Genomic DNA, 11,899 nt, shown 5'->3' with positions numbered 1-11,899 from the left:
CAATACAAATAAAGTACAAAATACAATAAACTAGGGCATACACTATACCCCAGTAACATCTCCAACTTGCCTTAGACAATATGTCGTATGTCTCGTAGACGCAGAATTTCTAGATGACCCTCGAACACTTTAGCAGTAAGAGCCTTTGTACATGGATCAACAACGTTGTGCTCTGAAGCAATCTTCATGATAATCACGTCACCTCGATGCACAATCTCCTGAATCAAGTGATATTTCCTCTCAATGTGTTTTCCTCTACAATGACTCCTTAGGTTCCTTAGAATTTACCACAACACCATTGTTATCATAATAAAGTGTGATGGGCAAAGACATATTTGGAACAACTTCCAAATCAGTAAGGAACTTCTTAAGAAAAAAGCCTCTTTAGCAGCCACGTATGCGACTTCCATAGTGGAGTCTGTAATGCATCCTTGCTTGATGCTTCACCAAACTATAGCTCCTCCATTCAGATTAAACACTAACCTAGATGTGGATTTCCGAGAGTCCTGATTAATTTGAAAGCCAAAGTTCGTGTATCTTGTAAGGATCAAATTCTTATCTCCATACATGAACATATACTCCCTCGTTCTTCGATGATACTTGAGGATTGTTTTGACCGTCTTCCAGTGATCCAATTTTGGATTGGACTGATATCGACTGACAATCCCTACTGCATAACAAATGTCAGGTCTAGTACATAACATTGCATTTATAGGGAATCTTTCTCATTTCCTCAACCTTTTGAGGTGTCTTAGGACACTATTCCTTAGTCAAAACAATTCCATGCCTGAAGGGCAATAAACCTCTCTTGGAATTTTGCATCGAGTACCTGATCAACATCTTGTCAATGTACGATGCCTGAGATAAGGCCAACCTTTTGTTCTTACGATCCCTTTTGATCTGGATCCCTAGAACAAACTGCATCTCTCCTAAATCGTTCATTTGGAATTGGGTGGCTAGCCATTTCTTAATGTCAGTCGGAAAACCTACATCATTCCCAATGAGTAGGATATCACCCACATATAGCACTAGAAAGCTACTAAGCTATTGATGATTTTCTTGTAAACACAAGGCTCGTCAACATTCTAATCAAAGCCATAATATTTGATCGCAACATTTCTAAGTTGTTAGTAAAAATCTTGATCGAAAACGATAACTAAACGACTATAGGAATAAGAGTTATTCCGGAGACAATAGTAATAAGAGTTATTCCAGAGATAGTGTTTGGTCAAAATTGTTTGCTTTAGTGAAGGAGTATCTGACTGCCCAACGGTAGCACATATTCTGACTCACTAAAGTATTATTGAAAATAAATAGTGGTTATGGGTACATTATTACTTTTTGCTAAAATTTGTTTTTGGATTTAGTTACAATTTTGCTAATTAGAATTTGTTTGAATTTTATCAGCATGTCAAATTCTTCTAGAAAACACGCTTCCGATTTAAATAACAGTAAAACCAAATCAACAAACAAATTATTAGCGGTTGATTACACCAAAAGAGTTTTAACAGAGGATTGTCCTTTATCTCCCAACTTATCTGAAATTATGAATTATGTAGATGAGAATGCAGAATTCGAACAACAAGATAAATTTGATTTACTTATTATCGAAGCACGTTTAGTGGAAAATGATAAAATTTGGATAATTGATTCAGGTGCCGCTAATCATGTTTGTACTATCTCATAGGAAACAAGTTCCTGGAGACAGTTAACAGAAGGTGAAACAATCTTTAAGGTAGGGACCGAGGAGATTGTTTCAGCCAAAGTAATGGGAGATATGAAGTTATTTATAGGAGATAAGTACATTTATTTGAAAAATGTATATTATATTCCTTCTATGAAAAGGAATCTAATATCTGTCTCTTATTTGCTAGAATAAAAAAGTTTATTTAAAAAATGATGAAGTGTTCATCAATATGGGAAGTAAACAGATTTGCTCAGCAAAATTAGGAAATAACTTGTATATGTTGAAACCAATTGAGGTCAAAGCCGCATTAAACATAGAGATGTTTAAAACTGCTGGGACTCATAAGAAAAGGAAGATTTCTCCAAATGCCTATCTTTGGCACTTAAGACTGGATCACATAAATCTCAACAGGATTAAGAGATTGGTTAAGAGCGGTCATCTAAATAAGTTGGAAAATAGTTCATTATCACCATGTGAGTCTTGTCTTGAGGGTAAAATGACAAAAAGATCTTTTTCTGGAAAAGGTCTTAGAGCCGAAGAACCCTTAGAGCTGATTAACTCAGATCTTTGTGGGCCTCTAAATGTTAGAGCAAGAGGAGGGTATGAATATTTCATCAGCTTTATAAATGATTATTCCAGGTATGGGCATGACTACATGGGTTTAACTGAACCTCAAGTCATCATACCATATGATGGTGTAGAGGATCCATTGTCTTTTATCCAAGCAATAAACGATGCGGACAAAGACCAATTGATTAAAGCCATGGACTTTGAAATGGAATCTATGTATTTCAATTTTTTCTGGGATCTTATAGATCAACCTAAAGGGTAAAACCCAACGATTGCAAATGGATCTATAAGAGAAAATGAGACCAAGCTAGTAAGGTACAGACCTACAAAGCTAGACTTGTGGCAAAAGGGTTTACCCAAAGAGAGGGGGTAGATTTTGAAGAAACTTTCTCTCCAATTGTCATGATAAAGTCTATTAGAATACTCTTGTCTATAGCCACATTTTATAATTATGAAATATGACAAATAAATGTCAAGACAACTTTTCTGAATGGCTATTGAAGAGAGTATTTATATGTCTCAACCAGAAGAGTTTATACAACAGGGTCAAGGGCAAAAAGTTTGCAAGCTTAATCAATCCAGTTATGGATTAAAACAAGCTTCTAATGAGATTTGACATTGCGATCAAATCTTATGGCTTTGAACAAAATGTTGACGAACCCTGTGTATACAAGAAAATTGTTAACAAAACTGTCGTTTTTTTGGTGTTATATGTTGATGATATTCTACTCATTGGGAATGAGGTAGAATATCTAGCTGATATTAAGAGATGGCTGGCTTCACAATTCCAAATGGAAGACTTGGGAGAAGCATAGTATGTTCTTGGAATCTAAATAGTTCGGAATCACAAGAACAAAACATTAGCATTATCTCAAGCATCTTATATAGACAAGATGTTGTCTAGGTATAAAATGCAAAATTCCAAGAAAGGATTTTTACCTTTCAGGCATGGAATTCACCTGTCTAAGGAACAGAGTCCTAAGACACCTCAAGAGGTTGAGGAGATGAATCAAATTCCTTATGCATCAGCAGTAGGGAGTTTAATGTATGCTATCTGTGTACTCGTCCTAATATATGCTATGCTATAGGAATTGTTAGCAGATTTCAGTCCAATCCTGGTCATGATCATTGGACTGTTGTTAAAAACATTTTCAAGTATCTTCAGAGAACGAGAGATTATATGCTCGTGTATGGTGCTAAGGATCTAATCCTTATTGGATACTCTAATTCTGGCTTTTAGACCGATATTGATTCGAGGAAATCAACTTCAGGGTCAGTATTCACTCTAAACGGAGGAGCAGTTGTGTGGAGAAGCATCAAGCAGAGTTGTATTGGTTACTCCACAATGGAAGCTGAGTATGTAGCTGTAAGTGAAGCAGCAAAAGAAGCAGTATGGCTCAGAAAGTTCCTGACAGATCTGAAAGTAGTTCTGAATATGCACCTGCTTGCCACTTAATATGGCTCATGAGTACTTGAACTTTATGTGGAGATATAAGAGTGAATCAGGTTCAATTAAATAGTCAAAATGATCTATAGTATACGAATAAGGTTGGGTGCCTTATTCTGGTAACACTATTGGATGCAACCCACTCTGTAGTTGTTACAATGAGTTGTGTGCTACAAACGAAGTAATCCTGATTTGTTCATGTGGTGACATGAGAAATGGGGGCATCCTGTGCAATGAGTTCGCCTAAGATCGGACCAAGAAATAAGTCACTCTTACTTTATAACACTGCTTATTATTTAAGACTGACTATTACATAACGATGACCTAAGTAACTTAACCTTAATTCTGAGCTAACTATGAACTCCTATTTATTCGAGATTATCCTTACATTTACATAGGTGAGGGTTGGCTCAATAGCACTGGCTCAAAGAGCCTTCCATTTAAGGGGTAAGACCGGGTAGATTGTTTGGGACATAGGGTGCAAGAAGGAATTCACTCCTACTCGCTTTTAGGGATATTAAAGAGGTTGATCCTTTAAGTGCTGACTCTAGGTCTTGAATAAGGGGTTATGCCCTCTCATTGGCCCGAGAGAGACTCGGTTTGATGATCGAGTCACAGACCAATTGTTCATTAGAGGATCAGTGGGACTTAAGGAACACGAGGTAATCTCGGGGGTAAAACAACCATTTGACCCCGTCGTTATTACGAACAATCTATGAAGGGTTAACTTACAAATCATGGTTATATTGAGTGGACACAATATAACTACAGTAAGGGGAGTGCAATTACTAGACTTTAGTGAAGTGACCTGGTAGTTAATGAATGAGGGTTGATTCAGTGTAAAGAATTTAGCCAATTAATCTTAGATCGTTGGAGCCCAAAATCTGTAGGTCCATTAGGTCCCCCTACTAACTCACAAATGGAATAAGCATTAGAATAACGTGATAAGTTAATTTGAAACGTCCAAATTCGAATTAAAGGAAATAGTAATTATATGTGATATAATTACACGTTTAATTTTGGAATTAAACGATATCAAAAAATTAATTAATATTTAAATATAATTTAAATATTAATTTCATGAATGGGGATTCATGGTAGTGGAATTGGTGATAAATTAATTTAATATTTGATATTGAATTAATAAAATTAATGAAATTACTTAATTAATTATTAATTATTAATTATTAATTATATTAGAAAATTAATTATTGAATTAATTTTTGTAAAATTAATAAAATTTTCAATTTTTAATTAATAAATTAAACTGAGAAATTAGTTTTGATTTTGGATTTTTTTCAAACTAAAAGGAAAAAAAATTGAAAAGTTTAAAAATCCTAATGTGGGATTTTCCCACTGTTCAAGCACACTACTAATAATTTTCCACTTCAAATTACTACTCAAATTGAAGTTGGAGCTGGAACAAAAGCATGCAATCTGATTGCATGGGTGGGCTGGTTATAAACACTCAGATTTTGAGTGGAAAAGGCCATGCAATGCAATCTGATTGCATGGGTGGGCTGGTTATAAACACTCAGATTTTGAGTGGAAAAGGCCATGACACTAAGATTTTGAACTGAAGAAGGGTTCTTCAGTTTCTGGAAAAACCGTATACTTATCCTCTAAAAATTCCTTCAATCTAAGGCTCCTAGATAGTAGGGAAGTCCTAATGATGGTTCATGACCAAAAGAAGAGGAGATTGCAGTTAAATTTCAAGTTTGAAGAAGATATTCAAAGGTATGTATGAAACCCTCTTAATATCTCATGAACATGCTTAATTCAAAGCCAAAATTAATGAATTAGAATGATTTATGTTCCTGTTTTCTTCTGCCGTGTGTTTTCTTTAACCAACATCATGAGACTAGTCGAGAATGTGTATGACTGAGATCAATGACTCAACACATTCATGGAACATGTAGTTTATCTTCTAGTAAAAATCTTCCAACAATATTGTATGAAGATAACACAACATGCATATCTCAGATTAAAGGAGAATATATTAAAGGAGATAGAAAAAACATATTTCACTAAAACTTTTCTACACTCATGATCTTGAAGAAAATGGTGACATCATTATACAACAAATTTGTTCAAATGATAACTTGGCGGACTTATTACAAAATCATTACCTACAACAACCTTTGAAAGATTGGTACACAACATTGGAATGCGGCGACTCGGAGATTGCAAATGATGTTTCCATGAGGGGAGTAAATATACTGTATTCTTTTTAAGAGTATTATATTATATGAAATATGTACTATTTTTTCCTTCAATAAGGTTTTTTTCCCAATGATTTTTTTGTTAGTAAGGTTTTAACAAGGTATATTTCATATATATATATAATGAGCATCTAAGGGAGAGTATTATAAATATTATAGAAAATAGATGTCCATTAGATGCTTATGCTTAGTGTTCATTGACTATGTGTCATGCCCTCATTTTCCAAAATGTTATCTATGTGTCTCGTAAAGACTCATTCTTAGTGTCCATATAATCCACCTCCTATTTGCCAAATTGCCTATAAATAGTGACATTTGGTGGGTTTTGAAAGACACACATTGGGCAAATGCTAAAAAGTTTGGAGAAAGTGGAGAAATCCACAATTTGTTATTTTATTTACTTTTATTATTTATTTATTCCATATATTTATATTATATTTATTTATTTTAATATTATATTTTATTGACATCCACATTCCCATTGTGCTCCTAAAATTTACATCTACAAAATTATTCAGGAGTTTTTAAAGTGTGGAAGAAGGTTGAAATCTTTAATAGCTTCTAAAAATTATATTTTGATCAAGTCTAAATTATATCAAATATGGTCAATCAAATGGATAATCAAAACAACTTTGCTATTTCTCATCATTGGTAAATAATAAGGGTCAACGCGTGTGATTTTTTTCTAGTCAAAATGGGTCTTGGGACTAGCCTTATAATTCTAGAAAGTTGGTTCAACTCTTGGAGCAAATGTTGTTTATAGTGGCTGAGGTTGGAAGATAGGATCTTGTGACCTGACTCCCTTGTCATTCGGTAGTGTTTTCTGTATTTAGAGCTTGGGAGTTCTTATGTCGTACGCATCCTGAGGTTATTTGGTCTAGTCTCTTTTGGTTTGAAGGTAACATTCCTAAACACGCTTTCATTGTCTGGCTTCTTGTTCTGATATCCCTAATGTTTATGTTCTTTGCAATAGAATTATTGAGTCTTGCAGCAATTTATTCTTTGATTGACCCTATAGCTGAACTATCTAGGGAGATATATTGTTGTGGAAAAGGTGTTCTCATAGAATATCTTACTGAGACACAAAGCTTGTTTGAAGTTTTCATGAGTATAAGCAATCAGGTTATAGAGCATAAGGTTTGAGGTGTTACTTGATGTGTTGTTATTTTTCATATTTCAAGAGGGCATAATCTTTATGTCCATGGGACTACCTTACATCCTCTTTAAATAATTAGTTAAATTGTATGATCTGATATTTTTCTCTATGTCATAAGTGGTTTAGAGCTTTTACTCAAGGGATTCATTATAAGTCTCATTTATAAGAGTTAGTTGGCTAGTCTATGCATACTTCCCCACGAAAAGGGATAGGAATGAAAGCTAAAAAATTAGCAGCAGTGAACAAAACCTGCAAACAGAAACTTTTGAAAGGCTAAATCGCAGATCATGCTCTTTTTAAGACATTTCGCGGTTCTGTCATTTGTGCAAGTAGTTCGAAAAGAATGTCACGTCGTCCCCAAGATAAAACAACCCAGATTAAATCTGACTGCACTGAGAATAGACCAAAAATGTTCCCACCCTTATAGATTGTGCATGAAAAATAAAAACATGCAGTTGAGAAAGAAAACACAAGGGAAGAACTGAGATTATTTTCCGGTGCTCATTTTGAATAATCAAAACATAATTTATTTATAAGCCTTGAAGAACGCACAAAATGGAGTAACGTACACGTGTTAATGGAAAAAAATGATTATTAAATAGGCAAAAATGAATTATTGATTAGAGGAATTTAAAAACTTAATCATGAAAGTTTTTTATTTAAAAAATAATAAAATTATTATTCCACTTGCCTCGCCCAACAGATGGGCGGTGGTGACACGCATATGGAAAGACTATCAAACTCTCATTTACCTACCTCGTCATCCTTCTAAAACATACATATCTCTTGGAGTCTAAACCCACGAGGAAATGTAAAGGTAAATAAGGAGGAGCTTCTTGTTGTTCCAACCAATGTGGAATTCTCCATTTTTTTTTCTTTCATTTAAAAAATAAGAAATTTTCACCCACAGTAATCATGTATTAATTGAAAGAAATCTTGTGAGTGTGGCAAAGTAGTCTTATTCTGGACTTGGAGTTTATCCTTGTGCTTTTTGTGCTTTTATGTAGGTTGAGGTTGAAAATGGCATAATTGCAATTATGATGTTGATACATTTAGGCCAAGTAGTGCTCATTTTCCAATATGGTAATAATTTTGGAATTCAAGCAAATATGGAAAGATTTTCACATAAGATTTCAATCTTGTTGAAGCACCATTTGATTGCCCAAAAGATCTTGAAGAACACGAGCACTTGGAGGCTATTAAGAGAGCGTGATTCCAAGTTTTCTTCTCCAATTTTTAATTCATACTCTTTATAAGATTCGTTTGGATTGATTTGAGAATATTTTTTTAAAAAAATATTCATTTTTATTTAAATATTTTTGATAAAAATAGATTAAAATATACTTAAAAACAAAACTTGAATCATTTAGTTGAATTGAGTTGATTTAGGAAAGATTGTAGTAGGTTCTTTATGGGTAGACTAGTTGTTTATCTTAAGTTGTATTTTTAGTACTATGTTAGTTACTATTTAGTTTGTATTTCTTCTCCTCTACCTTCTTAGTTTAATATAAGTTCTTCAAGTATTTCTCATCTTCCTTATCTTGTCTCTACTTTTATTATGTTTTCCACTTCATTTACTGTTTTGTTTTAATATAAGCTAAATCTTCTCAATATCCTAAAGTAGGAGAAAAAATCTTTCACATGCGCAAAAAGTATGTTACTCTTTTTATGGCACGGTTTCCTTTTATTGATTTTATTTTCAATGTTAGTTTAGATTGTCACTTAGATTAATATACAAAAGTTGAAGTTTACTATCGAAATGGTTAAAATAAAACTTGATTTCCATAAAAGCAATTTAGGAAAAGAGTTTAGATATAAGGTTTTATTTTTAAAACCATAGGACATTGGATTGAGATCTTATTTATCTAAGTTTGCATTAGGCATAAACATACTGATTTAATGACTTAAGCTTCTAAAGATACTTCATCGAAGGTTGAATAAATTCAAATCTCCTTTATTACCATTACCTTTTATTTTAGAACAATCATCTCTCCAAGTGTAGTTTTTCGTTATCTTCAAATACTATCTTGAGGAAAATCTTTGCCTCCTTAAAAGAATTTTGTCTACTTTAATACTTTTTATTTATTACTTGATTGGTAGTGTGCACTTGCAATAGAGACTAGAATTTTTTTTTTTTAAAAGATTATTTAACTATGCGTTTTCGATCAATCAATTCTTGTTAAGAAATCTTTCTACAAAAAGGGTGGTCAAAATTGAAAAATTACAAAAAGTAGCATCTTTCAAAATTTTGTATCTGTTTTTTTCTTCTCTTTCAAATTTTCATGCATGTCAAATATTTCTTTCTTTCAAATTTTCATACATGTCAATATTTCTTTCTTATTCCTTCCCCCTTTTTAAAAGCTTATCTCTATTCCCTACCATTTCTTCGAAATCAATATTTGACACATACATCTTTATAAATCTCACGGAGAATTTATTATTATTTTTTTAAAAAATGAAGAATTGAAAGAATTTTTAACCTACAAATTATATTTGAACAATTTGATAGAATGTATAAAAATAGGTATAGTCGAAGTGCACCTAAGTATATTTTTTTATTCTCTTCTCTATCCCTTCTCTTGCTTTCGTCATTTTTTTTAATTTTCTTTTATTTTTAATTAAACTTTTTTTTTTATTTTGATACTTCATTTTTTCTTATTTTCTTTTCTTGGAAAAAACATACATTTTATTAAGGAAAATTTTAACATATAGAAAAAATGTTAAACTATTTATAGAAATAGTAAAAAAAAAAAAAAATTAACATTGATAGGCTTCTATCTGCCTCTATCAACATCTATCAGAGAAGATTGAAATTTTTTGTTATTTTATGTAAAAAGTTTTACTTATTTTTCTACTTTTCAAAATCTCCTTTATTAAAATAAAAATAATTCAAACTATAAATTCTTTCATCGAATTAACTTAAGTAGCAAGCACATTGATAAAGGTGCAACCGAAAATTGAAAAACCAAACCAATCCAAGCCCACCTAATGGTTTGGTTTACTTCTTAGTGTAAAATTGGACATATTGATTTGTATTTGGAGAAAACCAAAAAGTATTGGTTCGGATCAATTTTTTATTTGAAAAACAAATCAAAACCAAACCAAACCTAGGTATATATACCCTTAAAAATAAACTCTAACATTATGTATCTTTTTGTATTTTAATTATTATGATGCATATATATTTGTTATTTAAAAAAAAAAGACCAATTATTATGGTGCTTGTTTATTTTTTATTCAAAAAGATACTAAGAAAAAAATAAAAATGTTAAATTTTGATTTATAAGAAAAAAAAATAGATCCAATTCTAATTTTGATTTATAACCTAGGGGCATTTATTTAATTATGTAGGCCCCTAGGGTTTCCTAGGGTCTGTTTATACGTTGTGTCAAAAAATCTCTATATCGGGATTTTTCTCTCTATACTAGGGTTTCCACGTAACTGTACATTGTTATTCTCTTTTCTTCTTCTATATTTTATCAAAAATTAGTAAAAAAAAGAAACTAATTTAAAACAAAAGTAGAAATAAAAATAAGAATTTGGAAAAAAAAGAAAATACCAAAAATCAAGAAACAAATGGATAATAAATTGAACCAAATAAAAATCAATCCATTGGTTTTGTTTTTTTATATGGCATTGGTTTGGATTTCTTCTCCGTAAAAGATTTGGTTTGGTTAGATTCTTGTTAGTCTCAAAATTGACAAAATCGAACTGATTCTCACCCAACACATCCACCTCAAAAACATATAGTCCCAAAAGAAATCTGGAGTTTGTTGCTTAAAATAACATAAAGAATTTGGCAAATTTTGTTAATTTTTGTTTTAACCTTTTAATTAGGTGCTTTGTTTGTTTTCCTTTTTCTCTTTCCCTTTTCCTCTCATTCATTTTCCATTATCTTCTTTTAAGTCCAGGTAAAATTATTATATTTCGGGATTCTCTGCATTAATTAAACCAATTTAGTGACGGTACGGAAGTAAAATATGTACATTTTTTTTTTTTTTTTAAAATTTCAGGTCAAGAATAATCTCTAAGACAAAGATCATATATACATGGGAGGAGATTTTTTTACAAAATTATTGTATTGTCTAAATGCAACAATAACTACTTTTTAAATTAAAAAAAAAAAAAAAAATTGAGATACAATTGTAGAACACATTTTTCTCAATATTTGTTTAAAATAGAAATTAAGCATTGAAACAAACTTTTTGAATAAGTAGCAACATTTACGTGCTATTCAAATATTAATCAAATCCAAGTGAATCAGATCCAAAATTTTGATTTTCAAGAACTAAAATATATGTTATTTTTCATATCAAAGATTTAAATATCTTATCTTCTTTTATCCAAAATTCATTTCTTGCACTTATTCCACAAAACTTCTCATATAAATCAAAGGCTTCATTTTCCATTTCCCTTCTCAAAAAAATCAACAATCATTCCCTTTATTATGAGGAATTCCTCTCAACAATTAATGGAAAATATTCGAAGGAATTCCTCTTGTTGAGAATCCCACATTGGAAAAACCAAGGTTTACTCCTTTCATTACCAATTGGTTTTGAGATGGAACTCCATACTATCAAACATGGTATCAGAGCTCTAAAGCATCCTGCCCTTCTTCATGGCGTCGAGCTCGGGAACATCCGAAGAAAACTCTACCCTACCTGTGACATCAAACCTAGGTATTCATTCAACTGTTCTACTCCGACCACCATATCCATATCTTCTCCGTCGTTTACCCCACCTGCTACTCAGCATGCCCCTCCCCCTGCTCGAAATCTATTCTACCCTCCGCAATATGGCCCTCCACCACCACCCCT

The sequence above is a fragment of the Benincasa hispida genome, chromosome 12 (genome assembly GCF_027475165.1).
Source record: "Benincasa hispida cultivar pf3 chromosome 12, pf3_genome.v1.1, whole genome shotgun sequence".
In the NCBI taxonomy this organism is placed as follows: Eukaryota; Viridiplantae; Streptophyta; class Magnoliopsida; order Cucurbitales; family Cucurbitaceae; genus Benincasa; species Benincasa hispida.
The sequence above is the reverse complement of the archived record's forward strand: the minus strand, read 5'-3'. Positions refer to the sequence as shown.